General features: G+C 36.7%; 1 non-coding gene across 1 annotated transcript; it reads right to left on the reverse strand.

The window, feature by feature from the left end:
- Positions 1 to 22,477: 22,477 nt before the first annotated feature.
- LOC129875368 (small nucleolar RNA R71) lies at positions 22,478 to 22,584 on the reverse strand. Its single transcript, XR_008763164.1, has one exon. It is a non-coding gene; the product is annotated as a small nucleolar RNA R71 (small nucleolar RNA).
- Positions 22,585 to 24,296: the final 1,712 nt, after the last annotated feature.

Genomic DNA, 24,296 nt, shown 5'->3' on the forward strand with positions numbered 1-24,296 from the left:
CTCCCGGAGTCTATGGGTCAAAAATAGAAGAGGATCCACAAGAATTTATTGGAAAAACTACAAGCCCATGGAGATTATGGGGGGTTAGTCTAGTGGATATGGAGGAATCGGCCGCTTACCAATTGAACAAAGTTGCTAGGATTTGGTTTGACCAATGGAAAGGAGAGCGAACTATAGAAATGTGTCATATTGCTTGTGAGGAGTTCAAAGAGGTATTTCTTGACCGCTTCTTTCCCCTTGAGCTAAGAGAGGCTAAGATTCAAGATTTTATCAACTTGAATCAAGGAAATTAAAGTGTGAGGGAGTATTCCCTCTAGTTCACACAATTTTTAATATATGCCCCACTCACGATATCCAACCCTAGAGCCCAATAAGCAAGTTTGTATCAGGTGTTTCGGATGGTGTCCAAGCTGTGCAAAACCACCATGCTATTTTGGGAAATAGAAATTTCAAGGCTCATGACTCATGTCAAATAAATTGAGGAGGAGAAACTTAGGGAGAAGACTAGGGAGTCCAAGAGAGCAAGGACTGACAGTGGTGACTTTACACAATCTAAATCCAAAAATGGTGGTCGTCCTCAATTTTTCCAAAAGTACTCCAACCAAAATACTTCCAACACTCTAACTTCAAATTTCGACAAGGATAGGGCACCAAACCGTAAGGTTCAATGATGAACATCGAGTTGTCAGGCCATTCCCATATGCAAGAAATGTTGATGGAACCATAGAGGAGAATTCTTGGTCGGATTGGGTGCATATTATAGGTGTGTAAAGTGGGTACACCATGCGAAAGAGTGTATAGGTAGTGGTCGACTCCAAACTTAGACCCATGCTATAGGTCGTCTAGTTTAGCAGGGTACTACTATAAAGTCTGGTGGCAATCAGTGCCAAAATTAATTTTATGCTCTTTAGACTTGGTAGAATTTGAAGGAGTCTTTTGATGTAGTTACAGGTACGTTGCGAGTCTTTCACTTTGATGTTTATCCATTGCTTGATCTAGGAGAAAAATTTTCTTTTGTTACTCCTTACCTTGCTATGAAGTTTATTGTTAGTCTTGAGATCTTGTTAGAAACTTTTTCGATTTATACTCCTGTTTGTGATTCAGTTTTTGTTAAAAGAGTCTATTGAAATTATTCAATCCTACTTTTTCATAAAATCACCTCATTTGATCTTGTTGAGCTTGATATGAACAATTTTGATTTTATTCTTGGTATAGATTGGCCTCATGCATGTTATGCTTTGATATGTTATAGAACCCGTGTGGTTAAGTTTCAGTTTCCTAATGAGCCAGTCCTAGAGTGGAAGGATAATAATTTCATATTTAAGGGTCAATTCATCTCGTGCCTTAAAAATCTGAAGTGATTTTCAAGGGTTGCATCTATCATCTAGTATGGGTTAGTGATGCAAATTTTGAAGTTCCTACTCTAGGTCAGTTGTGGTTGGTAATGAGTTTTTGGAAGTTTTTCCCGATGATCTCCCTAGTGTCCCTCCCAAAAAGGAGATATAATTCAGTATTGATCTTCTTATCGATACCTAACCTATATCTATTCCTCCTTACCGAATGGCTCCGGTAGAACTAAAAGAGCTTAAGGATCCGTTGAAGGACTTGTTAGATAAAGGCTTTATTAGACCAAGTTTCTCTCCATGGAGTTGTCACGACTGAAGCTAGGCCCTAGGCATGACATGATAATTCTGAAGGACTCCAACCAAGCCTCATAGCATACTATACATGAGCATACATAATGTAATTGAAGAAATAACACTTAATCACAAGTGCGCAAATAAAGTCTCAACATGAATAGTCTCAATAAGGGAGAAAATAAGTCTGGAAGAACATGAAAACATAGACCTCATTAAAATCTAACATGCCTTTATTAGTCTAGATGGGAGCATAATACAAGCTCTTAGATCACCCAATAAATAAAAGATGAAAGTCATAAGAACAATGAAAGTATAATATCTTATCCTCGAACCATAAGGAATCACCAACACTATGAGAATGATACTCAAACTCTAGCCATGAGTAAGAGGTACATGATGATCATCGCACCCTATATTATGATACAATGTAGGCAAAAAGTAAGCATTAGTACTTGGAATGTACTAAGTATGTGAGAGTATGCATGAACAACAATAATAAGACATAGTCAATATGAACATGGATGCATAACAAATATCTTAAGACATGAAAATATTTGAATGATATCATATCATAATTATGTGGTCCATGCATCATAAACAACATGAAAACTTGTACTATTTCATATGTATATATGTGGTATAAGACCTTTAATAGACATATAAGACCATGTGATCTATATAATATGGAATCTGATGTAACTCCCACATCAAGAAGAGAGTGGCTGCTTTACCAAGGTAGACTCAATGAGAACCTTCTTTAAAATTGAGCTATTTGTGGATCGACTACCTAGTCCATATTGGAAAACCTATGCGGGCAACGTATTTAGATATAGAGGTTGGTAGTAGGATTCCCTTGGGTTGCTCTTTGAGCTTTCGGACCAAACCCCACCTCAAGTTTGTCTCAGTGCTTAGTTATTATCCCAACGGAATCTCATGAAAACATAGTCATTAACATCATTAGGATTGGCTATACCAAATACCAATCCAACATTATAAAATAGCAATAAGAGTAGCTCATTAACATGAATGATTGATACAGGAAAACTTTTCATCTTTATAAATCCGTGAGTCTATGAGAAAAATCATTTACCATCTTTAACATGAGTATGTGAGAAAAAATCATAAAAACCACTATACATTGATTGAAGAATCATTGAAATCATAATTCATCATCATTCATTAATTTTCATGAGTTATTCATAAGTCTTTGATAATAATTCATAAAATCCTTCGTCAATCATGACCATAATTTTTCAAATTCATACTTGAAATTAGTATAAGGCATGGGTCCATGAACATCAACTTCAAATTATGGAATTTAACTTGATTCATGCATAATTAAATTAATAATAATGAATTAAACCATAATTGAATTGATCCAATGCAATTTCATAAATATTAGGGCTTAGAAGAAAAATTCATAAAAGAGAATCAAAGAAAAACCTTGGGACTTCATGGATGAAAGAATTCGTGGATGAATTCCCACATACCTTAGACAATTAGAGTCCTAAATACACTTAAATTGGAGACTTGAACTTGAAATCTTGCTTGAGGAAGAAAAAGACCTTGGGAGGAAAATTTTAGAGAGAAGATTTGTGTTTAGGGTGTTACAGAGTGAACGAGGGAGTTAGGAGGATTTAGGGTAGTTAATAGAATGGTATTTGTACCCAAAACCTGTTCAAATACATTAATAAGATAATAGGAAAAAGACTAAAACACCCTTAAGAATTTATGAATAGGTCACTAGATGGAGTTATTCATGGCCCGTGAAGCTCTCCACGGTCCGCAAAGATGGTCATGATCAGGAGAGTTGAATGGGACTTGGAAGAAGTTGTTTCCATGGGCTCCTTCATGGCTTGTGAATGGCTCCCCAGATCATGAAGAGACTAATGAAGGGTAGCCCATACTTGGTTCTGAGGGTCGAGCTTCCACAAGCCATTCCACTATCTGTGGCATGGTCTATGGTTTATGGATCCGGTTGTTGACTCCCCTGAGTTTTCCCTTGTTTTCTTTTATTCCCATGAGACACCTTCATGGGTCATTATTCCTTCCATGGTCCGTAAAAGTGTCTGTGAACTTACCCTCTTATTTTGTTTCCCAACTTTCCAATACTCCACCACAGGGCCATTCCACAGCCCGTGAACTTTTATATGACTTGTGAAGGGCTTTGTGAATGGCCAACAAGCTGCAATTTTTTTGAGATCCTCTTTTAAACTCCATTTTCTGACTTTTCATATCCGGGGTCTCATAAGGGTGTTCCGATTCTCTTTGTCACAAAGAAGGATGGTTCTCTCTGTATGTGTATCGACTACCAGCAATTGAACAAGGTCACTATTAACAATAAATAAACCATTCCAATGATTGATGATTTTTTGATCAGGTTATGTTTAATTCCTTGTAAGAGAATATAACATTTCGAAGATGACTTTTAGAACTCGGTATGGTTACTTTGAATTCTTGGTTATGTCTTTTGGACTTATAAATTCTCCAACGGCTATTATTGATTTGATGAACTGGGTGTTCAAGCATTATTTAAATAAGTTTGTATTTTTGTTCATCAATGATATCTTAGTTTACTCTAAGAATGAGGAAGAGCATGCCGATTATCTAATAATTTTGTTACAAGTCCTCAAAGATCATCAATTGTTTGCTAAGTTTAGAAAGTGTAAGTTTTGGTTGAGGTGGGTTGATTTCCTTGGCCATATTATCTCTAGTGAAAGTATTATGGTTGATCCTAAGAAAATAGAAGAGGTAAATAATTGGCATAGAACATTGTCTCATTCTGATATTCAAAGTTTCTTGGGCGTAACTGTTACTATAGATGATTTGTAAGAGGTTTCTCTTCCATTGCATCACCCTTGACTGCTTTTACTAAGAAGAATGTGAAATTCCAATGGTCTGAGGCATGTGAAAAAAGCTTCTAAGAGTTGAAGGATAGTCTTACTTCCGCTCCGGTATTGACTTTATTGGATGGGTTCTATAGCATTGTTGTGTATTGTGGTGCTTCAAAGGTTGGTCTTGGCTATGTTTTGATAAAAAAGAGTAAGGTGATTGCCTAAGCTTCTAGGAAACTTAAGGTGAATGAAAAGAACTATCCCATCCATGATTTGGAATTGGCGGCGATTGTGCTTGCTTTAAAGATTTAGAAACACTATATCTGCGGTGTGTATGTACAAGTATTCACCAATCATAAGAGTTTGAAATATGTGTTCAACCAAATGAATTTGAATCTTCGACAAAAGAGATGGCTTAAGTTGTTGAAATATTATGATGTGAATGTGTTGTACCATCCGGGTAAAGAGAACATGGTCATAGATACTCTTAGTAGATTATCCATGAATAGTGTTGCCCATGTTGAGGATGAAAAATAGTTAGGTTGTCATGTTCATAGACTAGCTAGTTTGGATTTTCGCTTGGTTGATTCTGAGAATAGTGGTGTAGTTGTGCAAAATGGTTTTGAATCGTCCCTTGTAGCAAATGTTAAGGAAAACAAAAATAATGGTCCCGGATTGGTTGAATTGAAGAAGTTAGTTGACAAAACAGACAATGAAGCTTTCTCTCAAGGGGGGATGGGATGCTTAGTTATCAAGGTCGTTTGTGTGTTTCAAATGTTGATGGCTTAAGAGAAATGATATTGTCCAAAGCTCATCAATTGGTCGATTCAAATTGGAATATTCAAGTCATCCATAACTATTTTATGGTATTCTATTCATCCGAGTTCCATGAAGATGTATCGAGATCTAAGGGAAATATATTGGTGGAATGACGTGAAGAGGGATATTGCAGAGTTTGTGGCTAAATGTCCTAATTGTCAATAAGTGAAGGTTGAGCATCAAAAACTGGGAGGCTTAGTTCAAGACATTGAAATTCATACTTAGAAGTGGTAAGAGTTGAATATGGACTTCATTCTGGGTTTGCCGCGTACCCGTAAGAAACATGATTCGATTTGGGTTGTTATCGACCAATGATTAAGTCGGCACATTTTCTTCCTGTTAGGACTTACTATTCGGCCAAGGATTATGCTAAACTTTACCTTTGAGAGTTTGTTAAAACTCATGGTTTTCCATTGTCTATCATCTCGGATAGAGGTACTCAATTCACATCTTAATTTTAGAGATCTTTCCAAAAGGGTCTTAGTACTCAAGTCAAGCTTACTACAACTTTTCTCCCACAAACTGATGGTCAAGCTGAGTGTACAATTCAAACCTTAGAAGAAATGTCGAGAGCTTGTGCCATTGACTTCAAGGTAAATTGGTATGATCATTTTCCATTGATCGATTTTGCATATAATAATAGCTACCATCTGAGTATTCAAATGGCTCTATTCGACACTTTATTTGGTAGGAGGTGTAGGTCTATTTTTGGTTGGTTCAAAGTTGGTGAAGTTGCCTTGATAGGTCCCGAGTTGGTGAATGAGTATATGGAGAAGGTTATACTCATTAGAGAGAGGTTGAATACCACCTAAAGCCAACAAAAGTCCTATTTAGGTAAGGATAAAGGATCTTGAGTTTGAGGTTAGTGATTGGGTTTACTTAAAAATCTCACCAATAGAGGGTGTAATGCATTTTGGTAAGAAGGGGAAGATTAGTCCTCGGTATATATGCCCATATCAAATTGTGAGGTGTTTTGTCAAGGTGGAATATTGATACGATTCAACCTATTAATAACAAGAACAATCGAAATTGAAAGACATTAAACTAAAGACAGGTACATAGACACATGATAGGAAATCAAAAGCAACCAAATGGTATATTAAACCCTAAAACCTCTATCGATTCAATCCTACAAAGAACCTAACTCTTATGATGACCTTGAGTGAATTGGATTCACCTTGCAACCAACACTTCTAATCAAAAGACAACCAATGCTCAACCATGCTCTCAAACTCACATAAGGAGTATTGTTCATCAATAGTGAAAAATAATCTACCAAAGAAAGAAGACAAGGCTAGCTATTTATAGTGTTTAGCTAGTTATTACAAAAATAGCCCAAAAGTGGCCCTCAAAGAATTGCAAAAGTGGCTAGTTCTACCTGGTGCCACTTGACAATGGATGTGATGGTCTGTCACACATATGACGGCTCATCAGCCTCGCTGTCACTCTTAAATAGTGGTTGATTATATCAGCCACCTTCTGACATTGCATCTAACGGCCTGCCATCTCTATAATGGCCCGTCATTCCCTCCATCACTCTGACGCATTCCTTCAATTCCACCAACATGATATAGAATCCCTTGAGTGGTCCCAAGATCTACTCAACTATCTCTATTTTTTAGAATAAACCTTGAAAGGTTTGCAACTCACGTGCTTGACTTTTTTTGAATGGTATTGATGAGTTTTGAGTCGCATCATTCTCTACTTCTTGAAAGAAATTTTTCCTCAAATTTGCATATCCACCACCATAGATATCAAATAGAGAGAGGTCACTCACATTGAAAGTGTTATGCACCTGATACTCCAGAGGAAGATCAATCTTATAAGCATTGTTGTTGAGCCCTCTAGGACTTGAAAAGGATCATCACATCTAGGCATCAACTTCCCCTTCCTTTTGTGGGGGAACCTCTCCTTATGAAAGTGAACCCATACCCAATCTCTCGATTCAAGCACAAATCTCTTCCTCCCTTTGTTGGCTTTGTTTGCAATCTTACGGTTCTTCCTTTCAAGTTGGAGCCTCATCTTCTCATGCAACTTTTTCATGGCTTCGGTTTGCTTTGGTCCATATATATTAACAATAAATTTTTGGGACAAAGGGGTGAGATCCAAAGGGGATACGGGTTGAAACAATATACAATTTCAAATAGACTCTTACCAATAGGACTATGAATAACTCTATTATATGCAAATTCAACTAAAGGCAAATGCTCCTCCCAAGATCTCAATCTCCTTTTCACCATGGGTCAGAGCATAGAACCCGAGGTTCTGTTTACCACTTTGCTTTGACCATCTATTTGGGGATGACAAAATGTGGAAAACAACAATCTTGTTCTAAGACATCCCCACAAAGCCTTCCAAAGGTGACTAAGGAGTTGGAATCCCTATCACTTACAATGGTATTGGGAATACTATGCAATTTGACCACATTCTCAACAAATAATGATGCAACATGAGAAGCTTTGTCATATTTTTTACATGCAATAAAAGTCAACCACAACAAAAATACTATCATTCCCTCAATTGGTCCTTGGCATACCTAGCACAAAATCCATGGAGATATCAACCCAAGGTCTATGAAAAGTGGTAAGACGGGTGTATAACCCTTGGGGAAGAAGTCTAGACTTGGCCGTCTTGCACTCAACACATTGGCTACAAATTTTACCAATGTCGTGTCGTATATTTGGCTAATAAAATTGATCATCAAGAATACTCAAGGTTTTGAAAATTCCAAAGTGTCCCATCAATCCCCTATCATGTGACTCTCTCATAAGAATTTCCCTCCAAGATCTTATCGGCACACAAAGTGTCTTACCCTTAAACAAGAATCCATCAAATTTTGAAAAAGGAGTAGACAATATCCCCTTAGACCACCTTTCCCTTTTGTATTCTTAGCAATCTAGAAAGAACTTTGCAAATTAGGGGTCCTCGAGATACAATATATTCAGACATTACCAAGCAATTTGGAAAACAAAATATTTATCAAAACATGTTTTCTTGACAAGGCATCAGCCACAATATTTTCCTTCCCTTTTTGTATTGGATTACATAAGGAAAAGTTTTAAGGAATTCAATCCATTTGGTGTGCCTCTTGTTTAATTTTCCTTGTCCCTAAGATGTTTTAAGGACTCATGGTCTGTCCGAATGACAAATTCTTTGGGCCACAAGTAATGTTACCAATTGCCTAGAGCTCTAATCAATACAATTCAAGATCATAAGTAGAATAGTTCAATGTTGGTCATTTTAGACTTTCACTAAAGTAAGCAATGAGTTTATGGTCTTGCATTAAGACGGATATAATGTCTACCTTACTATCATCACATTTATCTTTAAACATTTTCTCAAAATCTAGCAATTGCCACAAGGAAGCAGAGCTAAGCATGGATTTTAAAGCTTCAGAGGCTTTTGCTTGCTCATCACCCCACTTGAAGGGTTTATCTTTTCATATTACCTCGATCAAGAAAAAGTGTTAACCCTTTGACAAATCGCCTATAAAACCTAGCCAACCCATGAAAGCTTCTTATGTCGCTAATGGAGTTTGGGGTCAACCAATTCTTAATGGCATCTATCTTGGATTCATCCACTTCGACTCCTCTTAAACTCAAAAAAAATCCTAGGAACACAACTCCATCCACACAAAATGAACATTTCTCAAGGTTGCATACAATGTTCTCTTCTAAGTACATCAAAAACACCCTTAAAATGTTCAACATGTCATCTAGAGATTTTACTATAAATAAGAATATCATCAAAATACACTGCACACATTTACCTATAAAGATTTTCATCATATGGTTCATCAAATGCATAAAAGTACTTGGAGCATTAGTGAGACCGAAAGGCATAACTATCCATACATAGAGACCAAATTTGGTTTTGAAGGTTGTTTTCTATTCATTGATGGGGTTCATCCAAATTGGGTGATACCCACTCCAAAGGTCTATCTTTTTAAACACACAAGAACTATTAAATTCATCAAGCATGTCGTCTAATCTAGGGGTAGGATGGCGATACTTTATTGTAATCTTGTTGATTGCACATCAATCCACACACGTGTGCTAAGTCCCATCTTTCTTTGAAACAAATAAGACTTGAATGGTACATGGTCTCATGCTCTCTTTCATATATCCCTTGTTGAAGAGTTCCTCAACTTGTCATTGGATCTCTTTTGTATCTTTCGGGTTGCTTAAATAATTTGAGTTTTTTGGCAATTAAGATCTTGGTACAAATTCAATTTGATGCTCAATACCCCAAAGAGGGGGTAATCCCTTTGGGAGCTCCTTTAGGAAGAAATCTTCATAATCCTGCAAAAGAAATGAAATAGAATGGGGAAGAGAAGAATGAGATGGGTTAGTTTTTATCACATGTTCCTGATGTGTGATAAGGATCAAACAACATTGGGTTACCACTTCTTCCCTTTATCCTTACACGTGGCCATCAATACTTGGGCCTTACCCTTTATCAACCTCAACTACCACATGTTCCTCTCCTCCCTCCTTTATTTTCTCCTTCAAATCAGTCATTTTTGATACACTTCATTGACTTGGGAAGGTGACATAGGGTGAATACCATACTTTTGATTGTCCAACACAAGGGAATACTAGTTAGTCATCCGATCATACTTTGTTGAATGATCCTATTGCCAAGGTCTCCCAAGTAGTACATGACAAGCTTGCATTGGGACAACATCAGATAGAATTTTATCTTGGTACTTCCCAATTTTGAACTTGATCAATACTTTTATATGAACCCTCAATTCTCCACATACACTCAACCATTGAACTTTGTAAGGTGTAACATGCTTAGTGGTAGGAAGTTTCAAAAAGTCTACTAAAGTGGTGCTAGCAACATTTTCACAACTTCCACTATCAATTATCAAGGAACATACATTATCTTTTTCATGAGGCATTTGGAATGGAAGAGATTCTCTCTTTAGCTTGGATCATCCATGGCCTTTCTAATCATAACTCATCTTACACATGCATTGGCATGATAAACTCTCCTTCTTGAGGCTAAACCTCTTCCATTGGACATTTTCTCATCAAACTATTTGGAATGGCAATATCCCTTCTATCACATGGATTTGGATCTCCTTCCTCATCATTTTCAAACTCCTCATATTTTTAAAATTCCTCCTCATAACCCTCATCTTGTTCTACTTCTCTTTTGAGATATAACTCTCATCCTTGCACAAGGACATTCAAACTATTGGGACATTTACATATCATATCACCCCATCCTCGGAACTTATGACATTGAATACCTTTAGGCAACTTGGTCGGTTCTTGTTATCTCCTTCTCTCAATGGTTACTATAAGACCCCAGAAATTGGAAATTTAGAAAACAAGCATCAAAATGTTGAACTATAGAAACCTGCAATTTTTGGCATTAAGTGAAAACCAAGGAAGGACATCACGGGATGTGGTACATACCACACCTCATAGTAAGCCACCATTGTGGTGATTCTAAAACTCAGACCTGCACGAAATGACCATGACAAGGGACCATAGACCATCATGAGGATCACAGCTGTGATACCCTCTATGGTGACCCCTCCCTTGAGACCCCAAAAAATAATCCCAAGTCAAGGACCATGCCTAACCACCATGAGACGTGTAGACCTACACGGACCATGGTGGGCATGGTGGGTTTCGTGGTGGTCACTTCTATAGACCACCCTACATGTCCTATACCACGCATATGCTTCACGAACTGTAATGCCCTCTATGGAGTGTGAAGGTCTCCATGGAGGAGGTTCTGTAACTCTTCTCTGCAACTCCCAAGATTTAAGTTAAAGTCAATCTCCACGGATACCACCACAGTCCGTGGTGAGGACCACGAACCGTGATAGGTCCTCTTTGGTGAGTCCCAATCTAGTTAAGTGAGGGGTAATTCAGTTAATTTCCTATTCTTTAATTAATGTATATATCGATATTTTAGGGACTAGATTCATGATGAAATTCATCCTAAATACTCCTAAGTCTATTTCATTCCCTCATTAACTCCCAAATAACTTTAAGAATTTTCTCTCAAGTTTTATTTAAGAGTTCATCTTCTTCAACAAGTTTGGATAGGATTTTCTTCAATACCAAGTCTCCTTTTTCAATTCCTAGTTCAAATTCAATCAAAGTATGTAGGGGTTGATCCATGGGTCCCTTTAACCTATGGAGTCCATAGGTTTTCATGCAAAATTTCATGAATTTCAATTGGTTTTGTAACCTAAATTGATGAATTTACATTGGGCTATTTTAATTATATTTTTAATCATTATATCTGATCATTATAAGTATGTTTATACATAAATTACATGATTTTAATTTGAATTATGAATGCCCAAGCATAAAACTATTTTCAATGATAATATTTTGAAGTATGATTATGAATTCAATGATTTCAAAGTATTATCATAGTTTTCATTCAAATTGACTCTATATATGAGTTCTACTCTAAATTCAAGTATGAATTATGATCATGAATTACAAGTATGTTCAAGCTATAAATTCTATGCAAGTTGTGATGAAAGGTAACTTAGGGTCGTATGTGGTGACCTAGGAACCTAATGACATGAATTACGCAAGTATGATATTGTAATATTTATAGGACAATACGCACATTCAAGTATGTTATGTAAAGGAGCTATTCAATGAATTATAAAGTTATGAAAATGTTTATATTATATGCTAAGTATGATTACTATGTTATTTTATATATTCTGTGGGATATGACTTAGCATCGAGTGGACTTTGAGGTGGGGATCATACCAAAAGCCTTAGTTGCAGCCTCAAGTCCCTTAAAGTATGTGTCATCATAGGTTACCTTCATGGCTTAGCTAGTGGATCCACATCTAGTGTATGTACATGACCTGCCTAGCGGGGTAGAGCCTACCTTGGCAAGTACATTCCCATTTCTTTCATTGTATGGGGAGAAATTGGGATTTCATATTATAGCTCGCATGATGTTATTATTGGTTATGGTTCTATGCCACATATGTATGATCTCTCATGTACTTTCTTGATTTCAATTATGCCTTTTAAATGCTTTGATCATCGTGGTTATCTCAAGACTTTACTTATCCTCTTTATCATATACTCAATTGATCATTGCATCTTATAATTTATATTGCATTTTATGACCTCATACTTAGTACATTCAAAAGTGTTAATGCATATTGTTTCCCGCATTGTCTCATAATGTAGGGGTTGAGGATCACATTCCCGCATATGGCTAGTAGAGCTTTTATGCGGTGAAGTTTTGGTCAGTCCTCATCTATTGAGGGAGAATTATGAGTTGTTTCCTTGTTAATACTTTCTTTACATTTGTAGAGGGTGAGCTAGGGACATGTCTTAGCCCCGTTCTTCTCATGTAGTAGAGGAAATTGGTTGACCTATGTCATGGAGTTTATGTAGTAAAGCTTAATTTATTTTATGATCATGTTTAGACTTTTCTTATGTTGTTTCCACATTTACTTTACCTTATGTATGTTTAGGATAAGTCAAGAGGCTTTTTTGGAGCCCCTTTGGTGTTTTGATCATCGTTTTATGAAAGCCCTAGGTCAGGTCATGAAAAAAATGGTATCTTAGCACAAGGTTAGATGTCCTAGGGTGTCCAACTTGCTGCATCAAGTAGAGTTTTATTTATGGTTGTAAAAGTTGATAAGGATCTCAAGAGTTCGTTGATGAGTTCTATAAGATAGTGAGTATTATGGGAGGTACTTCGGAAGAGAAAGCGGAGTTGGCGGCTTACCAACTAAAAAGTGTTGCTCAAGTTTGGTATACTTTGGAAGGTAGAGAGGGTGGATAAAGGTCCCATTGAGTGGGAAGCCATCAAACTTGCTTTCCTTGATTATTTTTCCATCTTGAGCTAAGGAAAGCCAAGGTGTTGGAGTTCATCAATATTCAATAAGGAAACATGGGTATGAAAGACTATGCCCTCAAGTTTACCAAGCTTTCCAAGTACGCTCCTTCATTAGTTATCAATCTACGTGCCTAAATGAGTCAATTCATATTGGCAGTATCAAACTTGGTTTCCAAGAAATGCCACACCACCATTCTTATTAAGGAAATAGACATATCTTGACTTATGACTTTCGCCAAGCAAATTGAGGGAGAGAAACTCGAAGAGATGAGAATGACAGATTCTAAGAGAGCCCAGTATGAGGGTGGGTTCTCAAATTCTAGGTATGATGGTAGTAATGGTTGTTCTCAATAAGGTCAAGGTTTGGGAAAGAAGTTTGTTGATGATAGGGTGCAGTACCCTAAGGTTCAAGGAGGATGTGTGAGTGCTAGTAGCCCTTCATTTCCCAAATGTGCAAAATGTGGGAATAATCATGGAGGAAGATGTTTGATGGGGATGGGTGATTGCTTTGGATATGGAAAAATAGGCCATAGGCAATTTGAGTACCCTTATGTTGCCAAAAAGGGTATGGAAGGTATTTCTCAAGGTCAAGTAGCCCAAGGATGCCAAGTGCAACAAGGGGCCCAATCTCAACCTAAGGGTTGCCAATGCAACAACCGGTTAAATGCTCTTCATGGTAGGCAAGAGGTGGAGGAGACTTCTTATTTTGTTACAAGTATGTTACGGGTCTATCACTATGATGTTTATGCCTTGCTAGATTCGGGTGAAAATTCGTCTTTTGTTACTCCTTATATGGCTATGAGATTTCATATAGGCCCTAAAGTGCTTCTAGAACCATTTTCCATTAATACTCCCGTAGGTGAGTCAGTTATGGCTAAAAGAGTCTATAGAAATTATCCCATTTCGGTCTTGCATAAGGTTATCCCTTATGATCTTGTTGAACTTGATATGATCAATTTCGACATCATTTTTGGTATGGATTGGTTACATGTCTCTTATGCATCCATTGATTGTAGAACCCGTAGGGTCAAGTTCCAAATTCCTAATGAGCCTACTCTTGAATAGAAGGGTAATGACTCAGTGGTTAAGGGTTGATTCATCTAATGCCTTAAAGCTCAAAAAATAATTTCTTAAGGTTGAATTTACCACCTGGTTTGGGTTAGAGACACTAATTGTGAGACTCCTACTCTTGAGTCAGTTTCAGTTATAAATGAATTTATGGAAGATTTCCTCATAGAACTCCTATGTATTCCTCCCAAAAGGGAAATAGACTTCGAAATTGATATCCTACCTTATATGCAACCTATCTCTATTATTCTTTACTGAATAGCTCCGATAGAACTGAAGGAGTTAAAGGATAAGTTGAAGAATTTTCTATATAAGGGTTTCATTAGACCGAGCATCTCTCTATGGGGTGCTCTAGTCCTCTTTGTCAAAAAGAAGGATGGTTCTCTCCGAATGTGTATAGATTATGGGCAATTAAATAAGGTCACCATAAAGAACAAATATCCAATTCCGAGGATAGATAATTTAATAAATAACAAGTATCTAATTCTGAGGATGGATGATTTATTAAAGAATAAGTATCTAATTCTGAGGATAGATCATTTATTTGACCAATTACAAGGGGTGAATTACTTTTCAAAGATTGATATTAGATTGGGTTATCATCAACTCCAAGTATAGGAATGTGAAATTCTTAAGACGACTTTTAAAACTTGCTATGGTCACTTTGAATTTTTGGTTATGTCTTATGGACTAAGAAATGCCCCTGCAGCTTTCATGGATTTGATGAACAGGGTGTTCAAGAAATATTTGGATATGTTTTGATCGTGTTTATTAATGATATTTTAATTTATTTTCAAAGAGAGAAAGAGCATGCCGATCATCTGAGGATTTTGTTGTAAATTCTCAAGGACTATCAGTTGTATGCAAAGTTTAACAAATGTGAATTTTGGTTAAGTTCAGTCACTTTCCTTGGTCATCTTATTTTTGGAGAAGAAACCATGGTTGATCCAAAGAAGACCGAGAAAATTAAGAATTGTCCTACATTATTGAGTCCTTCTAATATTCGAAGTTTCTTGGGTTTAGCTGGTTATTATAGACAGTTTGTGGAAGATTTCTCTTCCATTGTATCTACCTTGACTTGTTTGACAAAGAAAAAGGTGAAATTTCAATGGTCTAAGGCATGTGAGAAAAGCTTTCAAGAGTTGAAGGATAGATTTACCTCCGCTCCAGTGTTGACTTTATCAAAAGGTTCTGATGGGTTTGTTGTGTATTGTGATGCTTTTAGGTCTTGGTTGTATCTTAATGCAAAATAGAAAAGTGATAGTTTATTCTTCAAGGCAACTCAAGGCACATGAGAAAAATTACCCAACTCATAATTTAGAGTTGGCGGCGGTGGTATTTTCTTTGAAATTGTGGAGACACTACTTATGTGGTGTCCATGTGGATTTTTTCACCGATCAGAAGAGTTTGCAATAGGTTTTCATTCAAAGGGACTTGAACCTTCAACAAAGTAGATGGCTTGAACTATTGACGTACTACAACATGAGTGTTCTATACCATCTGGATAAAGCAAATATGATTGTCGATGCTCTTCGTAGGTTTTTTATGAATAGTGTTACTTATATTTATGATGAGAAGAAGGAGATAGTTCGGGATGTTTATAGATTAGCCTGTTTGAATATGTTATTGGTTGATTCGGAAGTTGATAGTGTTATTGTGCAAAATGGTTCTGAATCGTCTCTTGTGACAAATGTAAAGGTGAAGCAAGATAGTGACCCCACTTTAGTTTAATTGAAGAAAGTGGTTGCTGAAAAAGCCATTGAGGCTTTCTCCTAAGGGAGAGATGGGGTTTTGAGATATCAAAGCCGATTATGTGTTTCGAATGTTGATGGCTTGAAAGATATGATATTGTATGAAACCCATTGTTCGCGACATTCTATTCATCTTGGTTCGATAAAGATGTATCAAGATTTGAGAGAAGTGTATTGGTGGAATGACATAAAAAGGGATATTGCAGAATTTGTGGCTAGGTGTCCTATTTGTCAACAAGTGAAAGTTGAGCATCAAAAATTGGGAGGTTTGGCTTAAGACATTGAATTCCTACTTGGAAGTGGAAAGCCTTGAATATGGATTTTGTTACAGGTTTGCCTCATAGTCGTAGGCAACACGACTCTATTTGGATGATTGTTGACCGAATGACTAAGTCGGCTCATTTTCTCCCAATCAAGACCTCATATTCAGCCGAGGACTATGCTAGATTGTATATCTGAGAGTTGGTTAAGCTTCATGGTGTTCCATTGTCTATCATTTTGGATCGAAGTACTTAGTTTACATCCAGTTTTAGAGATCCTTCCAAAAGGGTCTTGGCACCCATGTAAAGCTTAGTATAGCCTTTCACACACAAATGGATGGTCAGGTTGAGTGTTCCATTATGACATTAGAGGATATACTGAGAGCATGTGTTATGGATTTTAACGGAAATCGGGATGGTCATTAGCTATTAATAGAGTTTTCTTATAATAACAGTTATCACTCTAGCATTAAGATGGCTTTATTTGAAGCTTTGTATGATAGGCAGTGTAGATCCCTATGGTTGTTTGAGGTAGGTGAAGTACCTTTGATAGGATCCTATTTGGTATTTGAGGTTATGGACAAAGTTAGACTCATTAGAGAAAGATTAAAAATGGTCCAAAGCCGACAAAAGTCCTAATCGGATATGAGAAGAAGAGAACTTGAATATGAAGTTAATGATTGAGTTTATTTGAAAATTTCACTCATGAAGGGCGTGATGTGTTTTGGTAAGAAAGAGAAGCTAAGTCCCTACTATGTAGGCCTATATCAGATTTTGAGGCGAATTGGTAAGATTGCTTATGATTTGGATTTGCCTTTTGATTTGGAATCGGTGCATCCGGTGTTCCATGTTTCATTATTGAGGAGGTTAGTTGATGATCCTAGATCCATTGCTCCATTGGACAGCATTGAGGTTAAAGAAAGTCTTTCTTATAAAGAGATTTCAGTTGAGATCTTAGATCGATAAGTTAGAAAGTTAAGAAATAATGAGATAGCTTTAGCTAAAGTGTTATGGAGAAATCAAGAGGTCGAGGGTTCTACATGGGAGGCCAAAGATGATATGATATCCCTATATCCTCATCCCTTTCCTTCCATGCCTACTTAAGGCATTTAGTTCCTTCATGATCCAACCAGCTTAAATCATACATTCCAGATGTTCTCATGGTTTCATATGCATTCATGCTCATGAAATGAGTTTTTAAAGTCATATTTTTGCTTGAGATTAAAGATTTCATGTTTCTATGCATTAGCGAGATGTTTTGCATTTGATGTTGGGATGTTATGTTAGTTTTTAATTCCATTCATGCTAGTTTGAGTCCCATCCGAGGATGAATGGTCCCAAGGGGAGATATTGTAAGACCCCAAAATTTGGAAAGTTAGAAAATAAGGATCAAAACATAAAAATATTGAAACCTATAATTTTTGGCACCAGGTGATAACCACGATAAGCCATCACAGGCCGTGTTACGCACCACGCCTCGTGGTGAGGCACAGTGGTAGTGATCCTGAAACTCAGACCTGCAGGAAGGGACCTCGAACTGTAGTGAGCATCATGGATTGTGATGCCCTCCGTGGCGACCCCTCTCCTGAGACCTCAGAAAATAATCCTAAGGCAAGAACCACGCCTCACCAGCACAGGCCATGCATCCATTCACGGATCGTGGTGGGTTTCATGGTGGTCTCTCCTGCAGAACACCCTACAGTCCTACACCATGCCTATGCTTCATGAACTGTGATTCCCTCCACGGCCAGTGAAGATCTCCATGGAGGGGTACTAAAACTCTTCTCAGCAACTCCCAAGATATAAGTTTAAGTCAATCACCACCGACACCACAATGGGCCGTGGTGAGGATCACAGACCGTGAGTGATTCCCAGACCAGTTAAGTGAAGGGTAATTTGATCAATTCCCTATTCTTTCATTATTATATATGGACATTTTTGGGAGTAGATTCATTATGAAATTCATCCTAAATACTCCTAAATCTATTTCATTCCCTCATTAATTCCCAAAAAACTTTAGAATTTTTCTCTCAATGTTCCTTCAAGAGTTCATCTACTTCATCAAGTTTTTCTAGGGATTTTTTCAAGACCAAGTCTGCCTTTTCAATTCCTAGTTCAAATTCAATCAAGATATGTAGGTATTGATCCATGTGTCCCTTTCACCCATAGATTTCCAAGGTTTTCATTCACAATCTCATGAATTTCAATTAGGTTTGTAACCCTAAATTGATGAATTTGTATTGGATTGTTTTAATTATGTTTTTAATCATTATACATGATCATTATAAGTATGCTTCTATATGAATGACAAGAACTTTAAGTTGAATTATGAATGCCCATGCTTGAAGTTATTTTCAATGATGATATTATAAAGTATGATTATGAATTCAATGATTTCAAAGTATTCTCATGGTTTTCATTCAAATTGAATATATATATGAGTTATACTATAAATTCAAGTATGAATTATGATCATGAATTACAAGCATGTTCAAGATATGAATTCTATGCAAGTTGTGATGAAAGGTGACTTAGGGTCGTATGTGGTGACCTAGGAACCTAATGACATAAATTACACAAGTATGATATTGTAATATTTATAGGATAATACTCACATTCAAGTATGTTATGTAAAGGATCTATTCAATGAATTATAAAGTTATGAAAAAGTTTATATCATATGCTAAGTATGATTACTATGTTATGTTATGTATTTTGTGGGATTTGACTTAGCACTGAGCGGACTTTGAGGTGGGGATCATACCAAAAGCCTTAGTAGCAGCCTCAAGTCCCTTAAAGTACGTGTCATCATAGGTTTCCTTCATGGCTTAGCTAGTGGATCCACATATAGCGTATGTACGTGACCTGCCTAGCAGGGTAGAGTCTTCCTTGACAAGTATATTCCTCTTTCTTTCATTGTATGGGGAGACATCGGGTATCCATGTTATAGCTCACATGATCTTATTGTCGGTTATGGTTTTATCCCACATATGTATGATATCTCATGTACTTTACTGGTTTCAATTATGCCTTTTAAATGCTTTGATCATCATAGTTTTCTCATGAAGTACTTATCCTCTTTATCATGTACTCAATTGATCATTGAATCTCATGATTTATATTGCATGTCATGACCTTATACTTAGTACATTCCAAATTACTAACGCATATTGTTACCTACATTGTCTCATAATATAAGGGTTGAGGATCACATTCTTACACGTGGCTAGTAGCGATTTTATCTGGCGAAGTCTTGGTGAGTCCTTATCTATCAAGGGAGAATTATGAGTTGTTTCCTTGTGAAGACTTTATTTACATTTTGTTGAGGGTGAGCTAGGGACATGTCTTATCCCCTGGCCTTTTCATATAGTAGAGGCAATTATTGGACCTATGTCATGGAGTCTATGTAGTCAAGCTTACTTTTCTTTTATGATCATGCTTATACTCTTCTTATGTTATTTTCTCACTTAATTTACCTTGTGTTTGATTATGACATGTCAAGACTCTTGGTTGGAGCCCCTTCAGGGTTTTGATCTCCATATTACAACAGGCCCTAGTTCGGGTCGTGATAGATACTTAGGAATGTTTCCTTCAAAGGGATTCTTCTCATTAGGCTTCTTGAAGTTTTTGTTTTGGTTCCAACCTGTTGACTTTTGAACTCCCTCTTTGTTCTTACCCCAAGAATTTGAAGATTAATTACCTTTGTATTTATAGATCTTCTCCTCTTTGAGTTTCCTTTCTACTTTAATGGCCTCTTCAAAGACGTCACTCAAGGTAGAAAACTAGTAAATGGCCAATCTTGAGGAGATATCTTTGTTCAATCCTACCTTGTAGAGAATAATGGCATGTTCTTCATCCTCATTATACTCAAGCTTTAAGATCAGTTTTGGAACTCATCACAGTAAGCCACAACACCTTTTGTTCGTTGCTTCAAGATGTACAATTTGGCAAGCAAGTCTTGTCTATACCTCTTCGGTACATATTTGACTCTCAAAATGGCTTTCAAGTTGAACCATCATGGAGGTAGACCACCTTGAAGGACTAGGATATTTCTTCATACCCTTCAAATTTAGCAATAGAAAAATAACTCTTCTTAACTTTGGATAAGTCATTGACTTGGATGATCCTCTCACTAAGTGACTCCCATTCGAGATAAGCATCGGGATCATAATCTCTCTTGAAAGTTGGTAAAGTAGTCTTTATTGAATTGATTCCCATATCATGACCTCTGTTGTCACCTTGGTTCCTGATCTTGAGTGTATTTACACGCCTATTTACTATGTTTAACCCATAATTTTAGCTAAGCTAGAGAGCGAATTCCTTGTCATTGTTAAGATTTTAGGTTTATTTATGTAATTGGGCGATGTGATTAGAGGTTTTGTAGGATTGAAACTAAGAAAAATGAGCTAAATAGGAGAAGAATGGAAATCAATCCAACATTTCGTTCGGTCACTTCAGCAGTCATAAAAAAAGTTCAGAAAAGACGTGAGAGATGAGTGAAAAAAGCTAAATCCATGTGAAATACAAAATACAGGCACAGGTCTACATCGTAAACTTGGGAGATTAAATTTGGGTTTGAGAATTCACTAGACAGTGGAGTCTGCATTAGACCAGGGTCTTGAAGAAGAGGAAAGATTTTCAAAACTCATGCGAGGGAGAAGGTCTATGTCACTGACCTTGCAATGTAATTTTGGTCGCATTGATTTATTTGGCTCTATAAATAGTTCAATTGTATTAATTAATTATTATTCAGTCTTTTATTTTAGAGAGCACGACTTGGAAGATTCTTATGATGCACTTTAGGGTTATTCTTCTAATCTTTCAATCTATTAACTTCTTGAATTTTTATTAAACAATTTGGGATGTTGATTCAAATAATGAGTAGCTAATTTTCCCTATTCTAGGACAGTAGCAACAAGTGATGGTATAAGATTTTTTTTCTTTGGTTGAAGATAGGTTGTTGTTTATGATTACTCTTGCATTGTAGTTTTACCATTTTAATGTTTGGCCAACATTAGGATATATCTATTGTCTTCCTGGAACTCAAAAGATGAATAGGAGGATATAACAAGGAATGTGAGGAATGTGTTTGTTCTAGGGAGAGAAACTTAGAATGATTTGTATATAGGATACTTGTGATATATATCTATATACCGTATTTGGTTAATAAAAAAGAAGATAGTTTAGTGAACCTTAGTTGATCTTAGCGTATCCCCGCTCAACGATATAGTTAGGCTATCAAAAAGGTACGTGATTAGAGTTCGGAAGATCATGATCGTATAATTAACCTTGTAAATCAGTAATTTAAATAACATGTTGGAAACTAAAGTGAGAAATCTTATGCCTGAATTTATCTTATGTTGCAGCCCTGGAATCTCTCTTAATCTAAATATTCTCCTGTAAATTGAATCTTCTGTTAGTCATTAGTTAATTTGCTTTATTTGAAAATCATTAGTTTTAAAACCACTATTACAACTCTCTAACACTAACACAATTACTTAATTACACTTGAAATTGATTAATTATCAAGTTAATGTCTTTTGGGTTCGATAATCTAGCTTGAAAGATTCACTGTATTACTTGAGACACCACGTACATCTTAGTGTGGCATTGGGAGTGACAAGTTTTGGGCACCGTTATCGATCACCTTAAAATGGGAAATTATTTAATTTTTGATTCTGTTAATTACTTGTGTAAAGTGTTGACGACTTAATCTTAGCTTTCACTTCTTGCAGATAACTTTAATCACTACAATGGAAAGAAACTGAGAGATTGTAGAGTCGTTCATAGAGCCATACCAATTCTTACATCATCAAAGGAGATGAACAACTCTATAATATTCCATACCTCATGTTGAATGTGAGCAAGAGGCTATGGAGGAAGCGAAACCTATAACAATGTGTGATGTGGAAATCCTACTCGCCACCAATGTTACTTCCAATATCAGAAAATCGGTACCTGGAGGTAGATTTGAGCTTAAGCAGAACATGGTGCAGCTTTTGCACACTAATGGACAATTTACGGGTTTACCACATGAAGATCCTCAAGTACACATCTAGAGCTTTTTGAAGATCAGCGATACCTACACTCCTACTGGGGTATCTCTAGACTATGTGAGACTTACTTTGTTTCCCTTTTCTCTATTGGGGAAGGCAAAGCAGTGGTTTAAATGTAAGCCAGAAAATTCTATCACTACATGGGATGATCTGACAAAGAAAATACTAATAAGGTTTTTCCCTTCATGAAACACAGCAAAGCTTAGAAGTGAGATCTTGAGTTTTAAACATAAACGAGGAGAAAATCTATACCAAGCTCGGGATAGATTTAAATACTTGTTTATTTTTTGTCCTCATCACCACCAGACTAATGCGGTATTGGTTCATACCTTCATTAAAGGCTTGGAACCTAATACCAAGATTCTCCTTGATTCTGCTATAGGTGGACAAGCTTTGGAAAAGACATATGTTGAGTTGTATGCCCTATAGAATCGTATATATCAGGGAAATCTTGAGTGTAATGGAGGAGGGTCAAGACTAATAGTGTAGAAGACTGCAGGGGTTCTTGAGGTGGATACGGTGGCTGCATTAATGGCTCAAATTGTAGTTATGTAGAATATGATGAACACCTACTTTAAAAATCTAGCATTGGGAAAGCAACATGCCTCAGTGAATATGGTGCAATAGCAACCAATTTGAAGTTTATGGCAACAGTGAGCATGTGTCTAAGTACTGTGGGACAAATACAGAATTGGGAAATTCTATTGCAAATGCACTAAGGGGTAAAGGTAGTCAACATTATGGTAACTCTTACAACCCAAGTTGGAGAATCCACCCGAACTTCTTATGGGTGGAAATCAAAACCAACACCTAGGGAAAAATTAGTACGGGCCATAGGGTAATGGACAGTACTACAATCAACAAGGTTAGGGAAGTTAGTAAACTAGTAAAATGGGTTACATGAGTGTAGAAGATATGCTAAAAAGGATTATGGCTGATCAAACAAAGTTGGTTGTGGAAGTCTGTGACAATTAATTGGCCACCCAGAACTTAGAAAAATAGTTTAGAAATTGGCAAGTGCACATAATTCTCTCTAGCAAGGAGGTTTGCCTAGTAATACTGACCCAAACTCAAAGTTGTAAATGCAGTGAGTACCCATAGTGGTCGCCCACTAGTGGAGTTGGCTCCTTAAAACAAATCTACTGAGGAAAAATGTAAGGAAAGGTTGTTGAGGAAATCGAGCCGAGCAAGCCAAAATCTAGTGATGAATCAACATGAAAACCACCTCCATTTCCACAAAAGTTTAAAAAAGAAGGAGGACGAATGCTTTGACAAGTTTGTTGAAATACTTAAACAGGTACATATTAACTTGCCTTTGATTGATATTTTTCAGGGTATCCCAAATTATGCCAAGTATGTCAAGGACATTGTGGCCAACAAGAGAAGGTAGGCTAAGTATGAGACAGTGGCACTCACTAAAGAGTGCAGTTCTAAAATCCTGAATAATCTCTCAACTAAGCAGAAAGATCCTAAGAGTTTCACTGTGTAGGTTACCATTGCCAGGTGCATTAATGCAAGAGGACTTTGTTATTTGAGGGTGAGCATCAACTTAATGTCCAAATCTATGTCTAATAAATTTGGATTGGGAAATCCCAAGCCTACCAAAATATTATTGCAACTGGCAAATCACATGGCTAGGCCTGATGATATAATTGAGGATGTCTTAGTCTAAGTGGGATCTCTCATCTTTCTCATAGACTTTTTCTTCTTAGATTTTGAGCTTGTCCCAGAAGTTCCTTTAATTCTCGGACACCCATTTTTATCAACTGGAGGGGCCCTAATAGATGTGGTTTCTAAGAGACTGGCAATGAGGCTCATGAAAAGGTGGAGTTATTCGATGTGTATAAGGCAAAAATGTTTCCTACTATCTATGAGGAGTTGTCTACAATTACTGTTATTGATGAGGATATGGCAGCATGATGTGTGGTAGCAAAGGACCCTTTAGACAGAGTGTTTATGGATCAAGATATTGATGGTGATAATGAAGCACAGGAACTAGGTAGTGTTCTAGATATTC

This window comes from Solanum dulcamara, chromosome 11 (assembly GCF_947179165.1).
Source record: "Solanum dulcamara chromosome 11, daSolDulc1.2, whole genome shotgun sequence".
In the NCBI taxonomy this organism is placed as follows: Eukaryota; Viridiplantae; Streptophyta; class Magnoliopsida; order Solanales; family Solanaceae; genus Solanum; species Solanum dulcamara.